This window comes from Papaver somniferum, chromosome 8 (genome assembly GCF_003573695.1).
Source record: "Papaver somniferum cultivar HN1 chromosome 8, ASM357369v1, whole genome shotgun sequence".
NCBI classification, from domain to species: domain Eukaryota; kingdom Viridiplantae; phylum Streptophyta; class Magnoliopsida; order Ranunculales; family Papaveraceae; genus Papaver; species Papaver somniferum.
Genome location: NC_039365.1, coordinates 52,812,569 through 52,833,860, shown reverse-complemented (window position 1 = coordinate 52,833,860; position 21,292 = coordinate 52,812,569). Strand labels below are relative to the sequence as shown.

Here is a 21,292-nt window from a genome sequence, read left to right as displayed (position 1 = left end):
TTTAGTATGCGAGGATGAGAGACAAAGAGAAATTAGGGAAGGGTACTTAAGAAGCCCCGTGTTCATGAAAAGAAGAATCTTTTGGATAAACATTATATCAAAAGATAATTATCAATCGATCGAAAGAAATAAAAACCCTAAATATAAAATAAGCCATACCTGCTGGGATGAATGCATCAACTGGAGGGATATGAGCATGCTGAAGAAAGAAATGGAGAAACCTGGGAAGATAATAACCTCTCTTGAGGTTTATGTAGGGATATTTCCAAGGGATATTGTTCTACGTAACGTATGAAATTTATTATGAATAAAGGTATAGATTGTTGCCAATGATGGCATTGTGAACGGGTGAACAATTGAGACAAATCGTGGCAGATAATTGTTTTGTAACGGAAGAGGAGACTATGGGAAAGTATTGATCTAGGACGTTCGATGAGGCCTTAAAACATCGGTTCATTTTCAGCCACAATTTGTCTTTTGCATTTCAGAGGAATTGGGGTCGTCGATTGCTGAAAAAGACCCATTCAAAGCCGTCGGATGGTTAAAAAACCATTTGTTTTTGTAAGATATATATATATCAATGTACATCAATATATGGACATCCTAATCATCATTCAATAAGAAACCGTTCTCGCTGATGTTAATACTATCGATCAAAGCTTCGAATTCAGTTTAAGAATGATTATCATTCCCCCAAATTTCCCATGCTCATCTCATGGTATTCTCCCAGGAAAAAAGATATATAACCAACGACACGGGTCATATCCTAGTGTTATTTAGAAAACAATAACCTGTATACTTGTTAGAAACTTTTTCTACATTAATTGTGTATGGAATTTGAAAAACAATATAAATTTTTTTTTCACTTGTTTTTTTTTCTTGGATAAAAAATAATTTTCACATATGTTGCTTGGTGCTAAGAATGAAATTTTCACCAGTGTTAGGTTGACATATTATCTTTTCACACATTAGCTTGTGATAATTGTGACTTTCACAAATACAAATGTTAATTTCAATTATTCACTAAATAGTGAAAACTTGAATATCTCAACGAATAATAGTTGGAATTTTCACTAATCCAAACAAGTGATAATTGTGATTATCATTAAACTGTGAAAGCTAGAATTTTTAATAACCGGTGTCCGGTGATAATTGATTTCCACAAAACTTAATTAATTCAAACAAATGAAAATTATAATTATCGCTAGGATTTTCATTTAATTGTAATTATCACTATACAGTGAAAACTTGAATTTCCCTCACTAATCCAAACAAGTGAAAATTGTGATTTTCACTAAACTGTGAAAACTAGAATTTTTAATGACTTCCACAAAACATAATTAATTCCAACAAATGAAAATTACAATTACAGTAAAACCTCTCTGGAAGAATACTCTATATAGGAATAAACTCTAGATAAGAATAAAAATTTGTGGTCCCGATTTGGGCCAGTTGTATTTAAGAATAAACTCCATATTGTAATAAGTCGTAAATTTTTCCGGTCCCATCTTAAGGAACCTACCTCCCATATAAGAATAATTGATACTATAAAATAAATATCATAGGATCTGTTATGCATCAAAGTTTAAGATGAAGAGATTCTTGTAACCATTTTACAAAATCATTTGGCTTAAAAGTGGATTCTTTACTTTTCTGTGAACAATTTAGTACAAATATCTTTCACTCATATAATTTCATTTGTCAATTTTCGGTTTTACCTTTCACTCATATAATCTCATTGGTCAATTTCCGGTGTCAAAGTTGAATTCATATTTACCTAGATACGTTTTTGTGTTTCCAATGCACATATGCGTATTGTCTCAAGTGCATGTATGAAATTTTTTATTTTGGTGTATTCATGGCATACCTCCATATAAGAATAACCCTCATATAAGAAATTGGTTTCAAAAAATGTAAAAGTTTTTAAAAAAATGTTTTTGAAGAGCATCCATTCTTCCTCTTTCTAGCTGCAAAGTTTCCTCGAAATAGCCTGCAAACATATATTTATTACCAAAGAGATTTCTGCAGCGTTTCCTTTCTAAGCATATATTTTTCTAAAGTTCTTTGTTTTTTAGGTTTTACATATGGCAACTCTAGTTTTTTTTTCTGCAGGTTGATTAAAGTTGGCTTATCGATTGCCTTTTTTTGGGGGGGCTTTACATATTACAACTCCCAAGGTACTGCACTCCATGTAACTTTCCTCACCTTACTCAATTGTTCCATTTTTCTAAAGTTCTTTGTTCTTTGGGTTTTACATATGGCAACTCTAATGTTGTTTTTATTTTGCAGGTTGATTAAGGTTGGCTTATTCAATTGCAATTTTTTTTTGGGTTTTACATATTACAACTCCCAAGGTATTGCACTCCACGTAACTTTCCTCACCTTACTCGATTGTTCCATTTGTTCAATGAGTAAAATGGAAATTATGCTTTGTATTTTTGAATTTTTTCGTGACTAGAATAAAAGTTATTCCTATTATTTTTAAACATAATATATTGTTTGTGTTTTGCAGATTGTTGAAGATTGCCACCTTCTTTTTTTTTGAAGACATGGTTAAAAGTTATTGTAGCATTTATATTTTAAATTTTTTTGTTTGTAATGCTACCATTTAATGGTTGTAACTAAGGATGCACAAGAACCGGTCAAGATGACCTGTACCGGATTGGAACCGGAAAAACCGGACAGGGACCGTACCGGAACTGGTTTAGCCGGTTCAGGGACCGGTACGCATTTTGAGAACCGGGATAACACCAGGTACAAGTACCGGTTTTGGGGTGGTACCGGACTGGAACCGGCCCAGAAGAACCGGTTACTCAATACCGTTGATTTTAAAGATTATAATTAATCCTAACCCTCCATTTCTTCTTATATAAGTTCGACTAACCTAATTATTCAGTGCACCTCGTTACTTCCTCTTCTCCTCCTTCACTTATTCTTCTTCAGCGAAGAAGGAAACCCTATCACAGCAACCGCCACTTTCTTCTTCGTTTTGCAGACATAACTCTATCACAACAACCACCATCTTCTTCTTCACTTCTTCTTTGGTTACTAACATCTCAATCTGATTTTGGGTAAAGAAGATTAGTTTTTTAGGGTTCTTATTATATTGCATGTTTGATTAAACAACATCAACAGGTAATCAATCTCTCTTTCTCGCGTTTGATTTGTATTTGCTTCACTATCTTTTGATTTGGGTTTTGTTTAGAGTGGTATGATTTTGCTGATTTGGTCTGATTTTTGCTGTCAAGATTCAATTTCTTACAGCCGGACCCCTGTGATTCCATGTTTATGTGATTTGATGATAGATGCAGAGAAAATGGTTATCATTAATTGTCAATAATTGATGTTGTGAAGTTGATTTGATGATGAATCTGAAGTTTAGGGTTTCGTAAGAGGATTTTAAAGAAGACTTGGAAGATGAAATTGAAGGTATGGAAGAGTGGGAATAAAAAATTAGGATTTTTGAGATTTGGTTCTTATTTAAATTTAATTGCAAGAGAAGAAACATTGATGGTGACTGAAATCAAGTGTGAAGGAGTCTGCTGAATTTAGTAAAACATGGGAATGGATCAAATTTGATGGATTTTGGTAAAGAATCTAAAGACGCAGATGCAGTTCTTGATGATGCTTGCTGGATTTGGTGTTTTATTTCTGTTTATGTCTCTATTCAATTTCTTTTTAATTATGTTTATGTCTCTATGCAAACAATCTTTTTATTGTATTTTTGTTCAATTTCTTAGAAACCTGGAAATGTTTAAATTTTGTGAATTTAATAAGTTTGATAGATTGATATTGGGGGTGAATTTATGGGTTGGTATTTTGTTCAAAGAATGGGTAAAAACCCGGTACCGGTGTTGTACCGGACCTGTACAGGTACAACACCAGGTACAAGTACAGGTACCGGTCCTCAAAATGAAGTACCGGTCAACACCAAATACAAGGACCGGTTCCATAGGAGAACCGAACTGTACCGGACCATGTATAGCCTTAGTTGTAACGTTTATTAGAATAATTAGGAACAGCCGTTTCGTTGCATGGTATTCATGATGGTGGGAGGATAATTAGGAGAGAAATGGTAAGATTTAATTCTTAAGCTTTAATTCTACTTATTATTTGGTAAGTATTTCAGGCATGCACGGTAAGCTTTAATTCTTAAATATGTATCGTTTGCCGATTTGAAATTGTGAGATTTAATCATAAATCTTAGCCGTGCATGCCCATATACTATCCAATTAGGTAAGTATTTCAAAAAATATAACTTTAGCAGTGCATGCCCACATAAAATTAGGTAAGTATTTCAAATGGTGAGATTTAATCCTTATTTAGCCGTGCATGCCCTAATTATTAGCTCCGTTTATTATGAGTAGATTTCATATCTTTTAATAACATTTCCTTTTCGGTCTCTCTTCCTTTGTAAAACTATTCTTATTCTTATATCATTCCAACAAAATAATCTTTATCAATCAGAATGAGAAATTGGTTTCAAAAAGTGTAAAAGTTTTTTAAAAAAATGTTTTTGAAGATCATCCATTCTTCCTCTTTCTAGCTGCAAAGTTTCCTCGAAATAGTCTGCGCACATATATTTATTCCCAAAGAGATTTCTGCAACGTTTCCTTTTTAAACATATATTTTTTTAAAGTTCTTTGTTCTTTGGGTTTTACTTATGGCAACTCTAATGTTATTTTTTTTTCTCTGCAGGTTGATTAAAGTTGGCTTATTCGGTTGCCTTTTTTTGGGGGGCTTTACATATTACAAATCCCAAGGTATTACACTCCATGTAACTTTCCTCACCTTACTCGATTGTTCCATTTTTCTAAAGTTCTTTGTTCTTTGGGTTTTACGTATGGAAACTCTAATATTGTTTTTATTTTGCAGGTTGATTAAGGTTGGCTTATTCGATTGTAATTTTTTTTTGGGTTTTACATATTACAACTCCCAAGTATTGCACTCCACGTAACTTTCCTCACCTTACTCGATTGTTCCATTTGTTCAATGAGTAAAATGGAAATTATGCTTTGTATTTTTGAATTTTTTCATGAGTAGAATAAAAATTATTCCTATTATTTTTAAACAAAATATATTGTTTGTGTTTTGCAGATTGTTGAAGATTGCCACCTTCTTTTTTTTGAAGACATGGTTAAAAGTTATTGTAGCATTTATATTTTAAATTTTTTTGTTTGTAATGCTACCATTTAATGGTTGTAACGTTTATTTGAATAATTAGGAACAACCGTTTCGTTGCATGGTATTCATGATGGTGGGAGGATAATTAGGAGAGAAATGGTAAGATTTAATTCTTAAGCTTTAATTCTACCTATTATTTGGTAAGTATTTTAGGCATGCACGGTAAGCTTTAATTCTTAAATATGTATCGTTTGCCGATTTGAAATGGTGAGATTTAATCCTAAATCTTAGTCGTGCATGCCCATTGTAGATGGGGAAAAACGAGCCGCCGTTTTTTTGGGAAAGTGGAGAGTCGAGCGTTCTGTCGAGACTCCTCAGCCGGGAAAAATGTTAATCCTCACACAGATGCACCGCTGCAAAGGGGGTGCTTAGATTCGGAAAATCAATCTGTATGACTCCGGACTAAACCAAGATAATGGCCGTTCCAGAGTCAATTCGGTCGCAAAGAGGGAGATGGGTTGATCTGTAGGAGGGAAGCTGAGAGTTGTGTGAGATCAGTGATGATCAAGGATTGTGGGTGTGTTGAAGGTTTCTGCAATATTGTTGAACTACTGAAGTTGAGTTCTGTGAATAAGTTTACATCGAGTTGTTGACGGATAATGATGATAATCGATGATTGATGATATTCGATTGATCCTCTCTGATGTCCTCGATTTAGACTTATTTATATTGCAAGAATGATGTACCATTGATCCCTATAAGTGTGACGGTTTCTTGAGTAAAAGAGTGGGAAAGTGGGAGATCGTGGTAAAGTCAGTTCCGTGTCGTGCGGAGACTTGACTGATCGTGCACCCACTACTTTGCTAACTCCTTCCACCGTTTACACGACTTACGCACATTTCTCATTGTGGATGAATCCACGTGCCGTAGACCGCCAGAACAAAACCCTGAGTGATATCCCCCATTTGTGACGTGATTGAGATTTCACTAATCGTGGAGTCTGCAAGGCAGACGTGTATTAGTTGGTCAGTTGTTGACTGATTTAGACTGTGAGTCTAATTTTGTTGAATCGAGCATAAGTGGTGAATGCTCGGCGATTCATGGATTTAACATGTAGTTCTCTGAGATGTCAATGAATTAATGACTAGAGACTGAGAAAGTATTGCTCAAATCGACGAATTGCCGAATATTGGAGTTTGTCGAGCAATTGAGCAAGTATTGCTCAATTCGACGAATTTGATAATTTTGGTGTGCAACTGAGCAAGTGTTGCTCAATTCACCAAAACACTGAATATTGATAATTTGACGTGCAATTGAGAAAGTGTTGCTCAATTCGACAAACTACTGATGAATTACCGAATATTAATGGTTGGATCAATATTCGAGCAACTGAGCACGTATTGCTCAATTCAAAGAATTATTTACTGGTGTTGTGACCCAATAAAATATTAATCAAAAATATTGGTGAATTACCAAATATTATTAATTTGTATGTTGATTTCTGAATCAACATAATTTTGTGTTTGAATTTGCTCAGAATGGTGATTCGTGGAGCGTTTGTTCGAAACCCTAATTTTTTGATCAATCCTTCAATAATTGGTGAATTGTTGAAAATTGGTCATGAGTGAAGAGGGACCGACCACATGGGATGATGAGCATCCATGTGATGCCCAGTGCTCGAGTGAGCACGCACCAGGGTTCTCAGTTTGAGAGTTGGTGAAAGAACGATGATTAAATGCAGGTTTCATCATTTATTGAAATATTGCTGGATTCAGCATTAGGTGACAAACCTAGGTATGAGAGATGAGGACCGACCAAGAGATCATGGGACCGGATCTTGGTGGTCACGGGACCAGTTTTTGGTCATTTGAAGGGTTCTCCAGTTGGTTGGAGAGAGTTCGAGCCCAGTATGAGCAATTGAACAAATTAGGTTAGAATTATGAAAACATGTGGGACCGGCTTTGTGCAAGCCCTAGGAATGACTCTGGTCGGTCATGGAGGCATGCACGTGTTTCCGTGGTGTCCGTGTTTCCACTGAGAGTTTCAGTATTTTCTGATGCGCGTTCGAGCAACATAGTGAATTTTCAGAAGAGTTTCATCTTGACTGAGAATTCTCGATTTTTGTTGGAATGAGCATGTTTGCTCAATTCATCAATATTTTAAAAATATTAAAATAAAAGTGTTTTAATATTTAAAATTTCCGTGAGAGGCTAGCCAGTCGTGCGACTATGTTGGCTTTTGTTTTTTCGTGATTAGAGCAATATTTGAGAAAATATGGAGAAATCATGAATTTTGCTCAAACCCAGGAGTTTCACGAATTGAGGAGAATAATAATTATGCAAGATTAGGGATTGCAAGGTGTAGGACCGACCATGGCTAGGGCATGGCCGGCCGTCTAGGTTGCCCGGTACCGCACACCTTTCCTTATTTTATTATTTTTCGTGAATCCTTGAAGTTATGGAGAATCCACGAGTTTTTTTTGAAACAGAGGAGTTTCGTGAGATTAGGGAATAATAATTATAAAAGGCTAAGGATTTGAGGTGTGGGACCGGCCACGGCTTAGGCATGGCCCGCCGATTAGGTTGTCCGGTCCCTCACACCTCTCCTTATTTTATAATAATATTATTTCGTGAATCCACCAAGTTATGGAGAATTCACGAGTTTTGCAAAAACAAGGAAAGTTGCTAAAACCAAGGAGTTTTCGTGAGTTCACGAAATAACAAAAAGTAAGGAAAATAATGGGAGAGGCACGAGCCGACCATGGCTAGGACACGGCCGGCCGGCCGGCTGGTGAGCCCGGCCTTGGGCGCCTCTTATTATTTTATTAATATTCATTGTTTTCTCTTGTTTTGCGAAGGATTCCTCATTATTTCATAATTTTTGGACACTCGTTCGTGCATCTGGGTGCTCAGTCGTGCATCATTGTCGAGTACACTCGCACCATTTTTGTGGGGCTTACTCAGTGATGGTCCAGATGCCCGGTTGTTGGGTATTTATTACTGATTTATGAAATTCAGTGGAGAATAATTCATGAAACTGAGTAATAAGATGAGTAGTTATTTTATTATCAATCCATAAAATCAGCAGCGGATTGGACTATGGATTCAGAATAATAAAATGATAATTTCATCACCATCTCATGGAATCGCAGATTTGACCATAAAATCGGAGTAATGAAATAAGTGATGATATTACCATTTCATGAGATCAGCCGTGGATTCGACCATGAAATACGAGTAACATCTATTACCATTTCATGAGATCAGCCGTGGATTCGATCATGAAATCGGAGTAATACATTTATTTATTACCATTTCGATCATGAAATAGGAGTAATGAGATAAGATAGATTATCTTCTAGGAATTCAGTGGTGAATATGACCTAGAATTTAATCTCTTGCGTATAGTCAGTAAATCATCTAGTGTTTCTAATGTTCCGAAGACGTTTTGCCCTCTCAACATTTCATGAATGGAGGACCGTCTGAGTCTATACACGGGTCTCTCTACATAGTCAGGAACAGTCAGTATCACCGTCCTGAAGACGTTATTGCTCTCAATCTTACGGAGAACCGCCCAATTGTTCTTCTATATAGAGGCAAATTCCTCTATGTAGTCAGGGAACAGTGAGTGTCACCGGTATCCTGATGGCGTTAAGCTCTCAATCTTACGGAGAACCTCCCAATTACGTTATTCTACATAGAGGCTGTGATGAAATGCCCGGTGTCGAACGCTCCGGAGAGGCTTTTCGAGCGACATATGCATCATACTTCGTAAAACACAAATCGTCACATGGATCTCTGAAGCCGTGTCAGAAACATGTAGTATCATGATTTTACGGTTTTGACCTTTGTTGAAAATCCACCATCTACACCCATATACTATCCAATTAGGTAAGTATGTCAAAAAATATAACTTTAGTTGTGCATGCCCACATAAAATTAGGTAATTATTTAAAATGGTGAGATTTAATTCTTATTTAGCCGTGCATGCCCTAATTATTAGCTCCGTTTATTATGAGTAGATTTCATATCTTTTATTAACGTTTCCTTTTCGGTCTCTCTTCCTTTGTAAAACTATTATTATTCTTATATCATTCCAACAAATAATCTTTATCAATCAGGATGAGAAATTGGTTTCAAAAAATGTAAAATTTAAAAAAAAAAAAATTGAAGATCATCCATTCTTCCTCTTTCTAGCTGCAGAGTTTCCTCGAAATAGTCTGCGCACATATATTTATTCCCAAAGAGATTTCTGCAACGTTTCCTTTTTAAACATATATTTTTTCTAAAGTTCTTTGTTATTTGGGTTTTACTTATGGCAACTCTAATGTTATTTTTTTCTTCTACAGGTTGATTAAAGTTGGCTTATTCGATTGCCTTTTTTTTTTTGGGGGGGGGGGGGGGGGGGGGGGGGGGGGGGGGGGGGGGGGGGAGGGGGGGGTTTACATATTAAAACTCCCAAGGTATTGCACTCCATGTAACTTTCCTCACCTTACTCGATTGTTCCATTTTTCTAAAGTTCTTTGTTCTTTGGGTTTTACATATGGAAACTCTCACTGTTGTTTTATTTTGCAGGTTGATTAAGGTTGGCTTATTCAATTGCAATTTGTTTTGGGTTTTACATATTACAACTCCCAAGTATTGCACTCCATGTAACTTCCTCACTTATCGATGTTCCATTTGTTCATGAGTAAAATGGAATTATGCTTTGTATTTTGAATTTGTTCATGACTAGATAAAATTATCCTATTATTTTTTAAACAGAATATATTGTTTGTGTTTTGCAGATTGTTGAAGATTGGCACTTTTTTTTTGAAGATATGGTTAAAAGTTATTGTAGCATTTATATTTTAAATTTTTTTGTTTGTAATGCTACCATTTAATGGTTGTAACGTTTATTTGAAGAGGAAGTAATTAAGAGGGCTAGAGGGGGGTTACAAACACCACAGCCGCTAGATGTCTTTTGATAGGATGAGACTGGGATGGTCGGATCACATGTTTGTCTCTCAAAATGTTATCCGACCGTCCAAAGCTTAAAAACCTATGCTGTTTTGTATTATAAGATGATTTTTATTAAAAAAAATGTGAGTATGATGGGAAGACATCCTCTAAGTGAATGTCTAAAACTAGAGGTTGACCTAGAGGATGTCTAACTTTTTTTTTGCTACATCATCTTCACATCAATGGGTTGGAGATGATTTTTTTGTAAAAATTGTTGTGTATCCTATGTGGATGAAGACTTTTTTCTTCACACACATTCCATTGGAGAAGCTCTAACAACCCTAATTACATATGCTAAACGGATAAAAAATAAGCAATTTCAGGAATCATTTATACATTTATTAATAACAATTATTAGGAAAAACAAAATAAGTTGAAGGTTATTAAGGTAATCAAGGTCTTTTTTAAAATTAATTATGGGCTATCGATATATATATATAATTTAAATGGTGGGTTTTCAGTATAAAAAAAATCAAACTGGGCTAGAAAAAAAATTCCCCATTCAACTCTATCTATAATACAAAACAATATAGGTTTTTGAGCTTTGGACGGACGGATAACATTTCGAGAGACAAACAAGTGATCTGACCATCCCAGTCTCATCCCAGCCAAAGACATCTAGCAACTGTGATGTTAACCTTCTTCCATTATGGAGATATTAATAACCTTCTTAATAAATTGAAAAAATAAATGCGCCATTAAGAAAATAAATTGAAAAAATAAATGTTACAACCATGTTTCAACCGTCGAAAATTAAAAAAAAAAAAAACTTTAACCCACATCTTTAAAAAAAACAAATTAGCCATCTTTTAAAAACCTGCAATATGCAAACAATTATTTTTAAAAAAATAATAAAAATAATTTTCATTGTACTCATTGTTTAAAGGGAAGAATCAAAAAATACAACTAATGTTTTCATTATACTCACAAAACATTTAGCCTTACCCCGTAGGCCTAATTTTAATTTTTGCAATCGAATAAGCTTATTTTCACCATCCTGCAAAAAAAAAAAAAAGATTTACGATGTAAAACCGAAAGCACAAAGAACTTTAGAATTATTTTCTAGCATCCGTAATAAATTTATTTTCGAATGAAATATTTAACCAATTGACAGATGAACCCTATATTCTTGATCATGATCACAGCTATTTTTGTATCCGATTTTAATGCCATAAATAATTTGATCAAAATCTACGGCACAAACAAAAAGAAGATAAACTCAAAAAACAAAAAAAGAAAAAAAAACAAAAAATCCTGATCAAGAAATTGAAAAATAGAATAACATAAACAACAAAAAAAAAAAACTAAACTCCAAAAGAAAAAAAAAATCAATTAATCATGGTTAGCCTATTCCAAGCAATTGAAATATAGAGATAACATTATAAAAACTAAATGGTGAAATGAACTGTTAGCATATCAATTGATTCCAAGAAAAAGAAAAATGAAACTTATAAGCTTCCATGCACACTTACTAGAGTAAATCTTACAGATGAATGAATCTCCAAACTCATAAATATAAATTTTGATGGCGCGTGCATTTTTCTGGAAACGTTTAATGTCTTCTGATGGATTCAATAATCTTTTTCCTTTTTCGTGATCCACAACACAAACAAAGATGAAAGAATCTCAAAAAAGAAACGTTTTTTGTTAGACCAAATCTTCTTTTAATTCTAAGTTTTTGAATTTCTTTGGATCCTCTATTTACTCCCTCATTATCCTACCACGATTAAGAGAGTTGCTTACCCATAAATAAGTTAAAATTGTCCATGCTTTAAGGTCTGCATGTAAATGACTGCTCCTTTATAACTAGCATGTAATAACCCATTCCAAAAGAAAAAACGTCCAAAAAATTGAATTTGTCCCTAATTACAATTGTCAATGAACAGTGTATATATAAAGGAGTGTATTTCTTCAACCACACACATTCACTCATTCCAACTTATTTTTTTGGTGAAATTTTTAGCTTAACAGTATCAACATGTCAAACATGATTAGTGATGTGGTTTCAAGTTGTTGTAGTAAAAAAAAATAGAGTTCGTTCAAGACTTGTGAAGGTTGTGCTTTTAGATTTAAATTTTAAAACTAAAGAAAATAAAGCAAATTAAAACTGATTATATTAGAGAGACCGGGGTTCAGGATTTCACCATTCACCAAAATTCATGTAATTTAATGTTAATTTTTATCATGCAATTCTAGACAATATAACTCCAATCAAAAGAAATTGTGATTCTAATCATTGCCTAAATTAGATTTTCAAAACATCAATTGTTAATCGCAAGAATGAAGTATCAAAAGCCCTAAACTAAGCATACTTCATCAAGAGAAAACACAACTAATTAATAAGAATCATTACTCAATTTTTATTCGGTACAAATAATCATAAAAGAATTGCATAAATAAATTCAAATAAATTTTACCACATAACTTTTGGAAGAATGGCTTCCTCCATCGCCCCAGAAGATTGGGTTTAGCTCATCATTGTGAAAACGCGCTCAAAAGTTGATTTCATTGCTCAAAGTGTTTACAAATGATGAATTGGAGACTATTCAAAATCGGGTGCTTGCAACGTTTTTAATTGTTGCAAAACACTATTACATAAAACGATAAAAGTCAACTGTCGCTGTTCAGCTTCTACGACCCCCGCCTGTGTGTCGTTATCACTGTTGATAAACGACTGTCTTCGTGAGTCTGTTCTTCGTGTTCTTCAGTTCTGCGGCAACAGAAATGGTGTTCTCTGCAACTCGATTTTTTCGGCTCTGTGGTGCTCTGTAACTCTCCCAAACTCTCCAGACCCTTTTTATACTCCACAGCGACAGAAATCTTCGCTCATTACTCCGGAAAATCTTTCCATAGCTCGGCAGTAAAAAAAAAAAAATCTCAGACAATTTCCTTTCCTTTCTCGCCTCTTCATGCGTCTGCAGCTATATGATTCGTGAAAAATATCCTTGCTTAGATGGTGCACGCTTCTTCAGCATGCCAAATCAATCCAGGCACGGAGTAATCTTGTGAACATCTCTTTCCATGCACACGCTTCTCTGTTTCCTTATCGCCGAGAATCTAACCAATTTTAATCGATCAAATCACTCATGATAGTTTTGTTGGGACATATCACAACTACCCAACAAATTTCAGCCCTTTAATCTACCCAGAACTCCTTCAAACTTCGATCGAAAATCACTCAGTTCAGTTCTTCATTTTCCTGCCAAAACCAGAATTTGAATGATGAGGATGGTGTCCCCCTAACCAAAACGGGTGTGCAAACAGCAGGAGCCCAACTAAGATGCCCCTTATAAATTGAGGTACCCCTTATCCAAAAGTGAGAGTCCGAATAACATGTGTCCTCCGGGTGCTTTAGACAACTTTTCGAGCTGATTTTTCCAAAAATATTTATTTCCAAAAAATACCTACACACACACAAAACACCATAATAAGTACGAAAACGAGTACTAACAATATGAAATATTGAGGAAAAATTAGACACATAAATGCGTCTATCAAATACCCCCAAACTTATTATTTGCTAGTCCTCGAGCAAAACTAATCTAGAAAATAAAAAAGACTACACTTAGCACGTGCAGCAAGCCGTTAAACCACTAGGTGGCCCTAGTGGCGGAGTGTTGTCTCCGGAGGGTTTACCAGAGGTGTACCCACAAAAACATTACTCCAGACCCTATCTATCCACGTAGAACCTTGGAAGGCACTAAAGAATCTCCTTGGTTGGCATACTCTCATTGACTATCGGAGGAAGTACCCTGATGCGAAATTCCAATTGTTGTACACGAGTTTGCACTCAGCATACTAAAATTCATATATAAGTGACATAGCTATACTCAGATAGTTTCTGTACATCATAACCGGAGTCAACCAATCACATGGAAAGATTAAGAGGATGTATAAAGAGATGGTTAAAAAGTGAACGGTGTTTCCCATATCTGTCTGAAGGCCTCTGCCAAGGTGAACCTATCCTAATGGACTGAGATACCGGTTTGACTAATATCAACACAACTGGCATATACAAGGGGACCAGTGGTCGATAAACCTAACTCTAGGTCAACACAACTAGCATATACAAGGGCACCAGTGGTCGACTTTATTGAATTTATTCCGGTTGGTCTAATGGTCTGGTCTCATTTTTTTTTTTTTGGGTATCTCAATCACTCTATTCCACCCTAGCAAAGGTAACAACTTGAATCGTGTGCCCCACCAAATCACTTTAAAAAAAATAAAAACAGAAGGATTAGGATTCAACGAGATATGGCGAAACTACCATGTTTTTTTTAATTCTAACACCTGAGCTCTGTGCTTTTATGAATAGACTCTTTAGATGTTTCCATCTAATCAGATTGGTTCCTCAACTCCTACAACCAAGATGTTCCCATCCACTTAGATTGGTTAGTGCCAACCTTAATAAGCATAAATTTCTGGGCTCTGGAGTTTATTTATTGCAACTAAAGGCTAACAAAAAGTTTCTTCCCCACCCCAAACTTAAATATAACATTGTCCTCAATGTTTCTAATGAAAGAGCAATACCAAACAGTAAAGTAACATGAGGAATTAGTAAAGAGAGAAGTCAGAAAGATAGTACCTGGGTGAAGAGAGAATCAAAAAATAATATACAACATACAATCGCCTCGATGGTCAATCAAGGGTAAACAGGGTCCTACAGAGGGACCTCCTCAATATCACCTGTAGGAAAGGGTTCTGAAAAGGGTTTCAATCTCTGATCGTTAACCTTCGAAGAACTACTACCATCTGGTGTCTCGATTTCAACAACTCCATGAGGAAAGATAGTGTGAATAATAAAAGGACCCGTCCACCGAGAACGTAACTTCCCAGGGAAAAGATGCAAGCGGGTATCATACAGAAGAACTTTTTGACCTGGAGAAAACGACTTTATTAAGATATTTCTATCATGCACAAGTTTCATTTTGTTCTTATACTCCTTAGCACTATCGTAAGCATCTCTACGAATCTCTTCCAACTCATTGAGATGGAGTTTCCTATGGGCTACTGCCTTGTCGAGTGAAAAATTTAGTTGTTTAACAGCCCAATAAGCTCTATGTTCTAACTCAACAGGTAAGTGACATGCCTTGCCATAAACAAGCCGATAAGGCGACATTCCAATGGGGGTCTTAAACGCAGTACGGTAAGCCCATAAGGCATCAGTAAGCCTAGACGACCAGTCTTTCCGATTAGGATTAACTGTTTTCTCTAATATACATTTTATCTCCCTATTGGAAACTTCTACCTGACCACTAGTCTGTGGATGATACGGGGTATCTACCTTATGTGTAATACCATATTTCTTCATCAAAAGCCTAAAAGGTCCATTACAAAAGTGCGACCCTCCATCACTAATTATAGCTCGCGGTGTACCAAAACGTGTAAGTATATTATTTTTCAAGAACTCAATCACAACCCTATGGTCATTGGTTTTACACGCAGCCGCCTCAATCCACTTAGAGACATAGTCTACAGCGACAAGGATGTATAAGTTACCAAAAGAATTAGGAAACGGACCCATAAAGTCAATACCCCACACATCAAAGACCTCAACAACTAAAATAGGGTTCAAGGGCATCATGTTCCTATGGGATATGGTTCCTAATTTCTGGCAACGTTCACAAGTCACACAGTAACTGTGGGAGTCTTTAAACAACGAAGGCCAATAGAATCCACACTGCAATATCTTAGCAGCAGTTTTCTTAGCACTAAAGTGACCCCCACAAGCATGATCATGACAAAAGGAAATAATACTGGACTGGTCACTCTCAGGTATACATCTCCTAATAATCTGGTCTAGACAATACTTAAACAAATAAGGATCATCCCAAAAGAAGTGCTTAACCTCAGCTAAAAACCTAGAACGATCTTGTTTACCCCGCTGTTGGGGCATTCGACCAGTAACAAGATAGTTCACTATATTCGCATACCAAGGTAATTGGGTAACAAAGAACAATTGTTCATCAGGAAAGCTATCCCTTATAGGAAGGGAATCATCAGGGGAACTAACAACTAGCCTAGACAAGTGGTCTGCTACAACATTTTCGGCACCCTTTTTGTCTCTAATGTCTGGAGAAAACTCTTGCAACAAAATGATCCACCTAATCAATCTAGGTTTTGTATCCTTCTTAGAAAAAAGATATTTCAAAGCAGCATGATCAGTATATATGATGATCTTAGAACCTAAGAGATAGGGTCTAAACTTGTCTAAGGCAAACACAATGTCTAATAGTTCCTTCTCAGTAGTGGTATAGTTCAACTGGTCATCATTCAGAGTTTTGCTAGCATAGTAAATCACATGAAGTAATTTGTTTTCTCGCTGACCTAGCACAACACCAATAGCATAATCTGAAGCATCACACATGATCTCAAAGGGTAGGTTCCAGTTGGGTGCCTGGACTATGGGGGCGTTAGTGAGTAAATTCTTAAGCTTCTCAAAAGCCTCTAAACAAGCATCATCAAAGACAAACTTAACATCTTTTGGAAGCAAATTGCAAAGAGGTCTAGAAATTAGGCTAAAATCCTTAATGAATCGACGATAGAAACCTGCATGCCCTAAGAATGACCTAATATCTCTTACGGTTTTTGGGACCTGTAAAGTCTTAATAAGGTCAACTTTGGCTTCATCTACCTCTATACCCTTAGAAGATACGATATGCCCTAAAAAAATTCCTGAACGAACCATGAAGTGACATTTCTCCCAATTAAGCACTAAATTCTTTTCCTTATACCTAGTCAACACTAGTGACAAATGATGCAATCACTCATCGAAAGACGAACCAAACACTGGAAAATCATCCATAAAGACTTCTAAGAACCGTTCTACCATGTCAGAAAATATGCTCATCATACAACGCTAAAAAGTCGCAGGGGCATTACTAAGCCCGAAAGGCATGCGTTTATACGCAAAGGTACCAAAGGGACAGGTAAAAGTGGTTTTCTCCTGGTCTTCTGGGGCAATAACGATCTGATTATATCCAGAGTAGCCATCTAAAAAACAGTAGTGACTATGTCCAGCTAATCTCTCTAGCATCTGGTCGATGAAGGGAAGGGGAAAGTGGTCCTTCCTATTAACCTTGTTCAATTTCCTATAGTCAATACAAACACGCCAACCCGTGGTCACTCGGGTAGGGATTAACTCATTGTTATCATTCTGGACTACAGTAATACCGGATTTCTTGGGAACAACCTGAACGGGGCTGACCCACTTACTGTCTGAAATGGGGTAGATAATACCCGCATCTAACAACTTAAGGACCTCGTTTCGAACTACCTATTTCATATTAGGGTTTAGTCGACGTTGCATCTCCCTAGAAGGTTTGGTATCACTCTCTAAATAGATCTGATACATACAAACAGTGGGACTTATACCCTTAATGTAAGCTATGGTTCACCCTAAAGCTTCCTTGTTGTTTTGAAGGTTGGTTACTAGCCTACTTTCCTGGTCACTATCCAAGACGGAAGAAATAATCACAGGTAAAGTCTCAGACGGGCCTAAAAACCTATATTTCAGGGAATCTGGCAATGGTTTTAGGTCCAACTTAGGAGGCTCTTCTAACGAAGGAACTAGGGTAGACTTAGAAACTGGTAGTGGTTCGAACTTAGGTTTCCATTCATTACTAGTATCTAACAAAGGGGTTGAATCTAACAAAACATTCACCTCATTAATCACATTATCATCATCAAAATCAATCCCAAAGTGAGCTAGGCATTTCTCTAATAGTTCTTCTAACAAAGTGTTTGGTAATGACTCCTCGACTAATGCTCCTATCATGTTCACCTCTTCTATGTTCGAGTCATCTAGTTCAGAGGGTAGCTTACTAATATTAAGAATGTTCATCTCAATAGTCATATTACCAAAAGACAATTTCATAATACCATTTCGACAGTTAATGATCGCATTGGATGTAGCTAAAAACGGGCGACCTAAAATTACCGGTATCTGGTTCTCTGGGTCAGGGACAGGTTGGGTATCTAGGATAACAAAATCCACTGGATAAATAAACTTGTCAACCTCTATGAGAACATCCTCGATCACACCACGAGGAATTTTAACGGACCTATCAACTAACTGAAGTGTCATCTGGGTAGGTTTCATCTCACCAAGTCCTAGCTTAAGGTACACATGATATGGCAGTAAGTTCACACTAGATCCTAAGTCAAGCAACGCTTTCTCAACACGGTATTTACCTATTGTGCAAGAAATGGTAGGGGACCCTGGGTCTTTATACTTAGGAGTAGTGGTATTCTGAATAATAGAACTCACGTGACTAGTTAGAAAGGCTTTATTCTGGATATTAAGCTTTCGCTTTCGCGTACACATATCCTTGAGAAACTTGGCATAAGAGGGAATCTGCTTAATTGCATCTAGCAGTGGGAGGTTGATAGTTACCTGCTTAAAAACCTCCAATGTATCATTAAAATTGGACTCCCTCTTAGTTGGAACTAGCAGCTGTGGGAATGGGGCTCTAGGGACAAATCCGGGCTCAATATGACCCTTATTGGTCTCTTTAGAGACTCTATAAGTCTCCTCAGTTTCTGGTTCAGAAGGGTGAATTACAGCATGTTCACTATCAGGCATGGAAACCTTGTTGTCTATCACTCTACCACTCCTAAGGGTTTTAATAGCATTCACATGATCAGATGGTCTTTCACCTATTTCATTAATTCCTCTAGGGTTGGGTTGAGTCTGACTAGGAAACTTACCTCTTTCTCTTAAAGACTCACTTATCTGACTAACCTGGGTTTTCAACTCGGAAACATCCTGAGAGTTAGCCTGACATATTCTCTTATTTTCTTCTAAACCTTGAGCAACAGATTGCTGAAAATGCACAGTGTTACGAGTTAACAAAGCAAGAGACTCTTCTAAACTCATAATATTTTTATCTGAAGGGTTCTAAAACTGTGTCGGAGCTGAAGGATTCTTAGTGTAGCCAAAACCTGGGGGAACCTGAGCATTACTAGACTGACCTTGATTCTGGCCCTTGGACCAAGAAAGGTTTGGATGGTTTCTCCATCCAGGGTTATAGGTTTCTGAATATGGGTCAAACTTCTGTCGGTTATCAAACCTAATGTTGTTATAAAGAGCATTGGCTTGCTCTTCAACATCATGGCCTTCCCAAAAAGGCTCATTTCTTCCACTACTACCACTAGAATGACCTAATTCTAAGGCTTCTAACCTTTTGGCTATAGCTGCTATTTTGGCATCTGACTCATAAGATCCTTCTACCCTATTAACATTTCCTCTACTTAGAATAATTGTTTTCTGGGGTTCCCTACTATTTTCCCATTGTTGGGTCTTATCGGCGATTTCATTCAAAAATGTCATCGCTTCATCAACAGTTTTATTCTCAAACCCACATGTGCATAAGGACTCAACCATGGTTGTTGTTGAATAATCTAAACCCTAGTAGAGGATCTGAACTAACCTAACCTTCTCCAAACCATGATGACGACATTGAGATATCAAGTCATTGAACCTTTCTAAGTACCTATATAAAGATTCTCCCTCTTGTTGGGCAAAAGTACATATTTGTGTCCTAATATACGATGTTTTATGCCTTGGGAAAAACTTATGTATAAAAGCAGAAGTAAGTTGGTCATAGGTTTCAATTGACTCAGAGTCCAAACTATACAGCCAAGATTTGGCTTTATCTTTTAAGGAAAAGGGGAATAACCTAAGTTTCAACGCATCATCACTTAGGTTTTTAATTTTCAGAGTACTACAAACTTCCTCAAATTCCCTAACATGAAAATAGGGGTTCTCATTCTCCTTCCCTAAAAATATTGGGAGCATCTGTAAAGTTCCAGGTTTTAGTTCATAATTTGCCTCGGTTTCAGCTAACTTGATACAAGACGGACGAGAGGTCCTAGTTGGGTTTAGCAAAGCTTTCAAATTTGCCATTTCTGGCACTACCAAAGGACTAGGAGTACTAAGGGTACTTTCCTCACGAAGAGACAGATTCTCAAAACTGAAGTTTCCAAAAACGGGGCTCTCAAAAGAAGAGTCTTCGAGCTCCCCGCCTTCACAAGAAGAACTATTAGGTTTGTCACTAATCAAACGACCTAGAGTGTTTCTTTTCCAGGCCCGTTTAAAAACTTCGGGCATACACTAGAAAAACAAAATAAAAAATAAAAGTGCTAAAAAAGAAGGGATGTTCTATGCGAACACAAACAAGGCTGACTCCACCACAACAAACCTACTGATTTCTAGCAAACAAAAAGCATGATGGATCCACTTAGATTGTTTCTAGACCAGCTTCTAATCCTTCGAACGAGAATTCTTTACAATTTAAGCAAACCCCTCTGGAATCAATCCGAGTCAAAGTAAGTTGAATAGAGGCGAGGGAAGCTTTGATACCCAAGGCCTCACCGTATTACAAGGCGGCGCAGTCACGCATTCAACTTACAGAAACCGTCAAGAACTTCGAAGTATGCTTAAAAGAGTAACCAATATTTTTCGAATGACTTTCCTGTTAAGCTCGTTACCCTATCGGTCTCGTTCTAGTCAAAATTTTAGGCTTAAGTTCGCGTTTGGTGTCGTTTTCCTAAGGCGGGCAAGAAGAGAACGGTGATGAAATCCGAACCCTTATCTTGTATGGCCAGTCCTTGCCCTTTACTAGGAAATTAAAGCAGCCGTTTTCAAGTCCTCAACATATATGCATACGAAGGAAGACAGTAACTCGCTGACAGGGGATTCGCGAGTGTTTCGACAAACTTACCTCCGTACCAGACGGGGGATGAACCTTTGTAGTCGACTCGGGCCACGACTCCTATGTCATGTACGAACCCGAGGGGCCGAGGTGATATCGTAATCACCGTCCTTCTTTGCAAACAGTTTATATTTACCCTTCCGTAGGGTTTAAAAATAATGTCCCAAAATTTAAAGTCCAAAGTCCAAAAATATAAAGTGCAAAAGAAAAACAAAGTCTAAAAAAATAAAAATCTACAAAAATAAAAATGTCTCTCTTTTTTTTCTTTCTCTTTTTTTAATAAAAAAAAATCTTCTTCTTTCGGTCCTTTCGCCTTGCCTTTTACTCCAGTCTTTAAGTATTCACCAAAAGCTTTAGCAAAATTTTCTTTCACTCCAAATTCCAAAATCTGAAAGAAAAAGACAAAAACCCAAAAACGTAAAGAAGACCAAATAAAATAAAAACCTAAAAAAA

At 36.5% G+C, this 21,292-nt stretch overlaps 1 long non-coding RNA gene across 1 annotated transcript; it reads left to right on the top strand.

The window, feature by feature from the left end:
• The first annotated feature begins 2,914 nt into the window (after window positions 1–2,914).
• LOC113304903 lies at window positions 2,915–3,790 on the top strand. The gene is made up of 2 exons (XR_003338483.1): window positions 2,915–3,135; window positions 3,249–3,790. It is a non-coding gene; the product is annotated as an uncharacterized LOC113304903 (long non-coding RNA).
• Window positions 3,791–21,292: the final 17,502 nt, after the last annotated feature.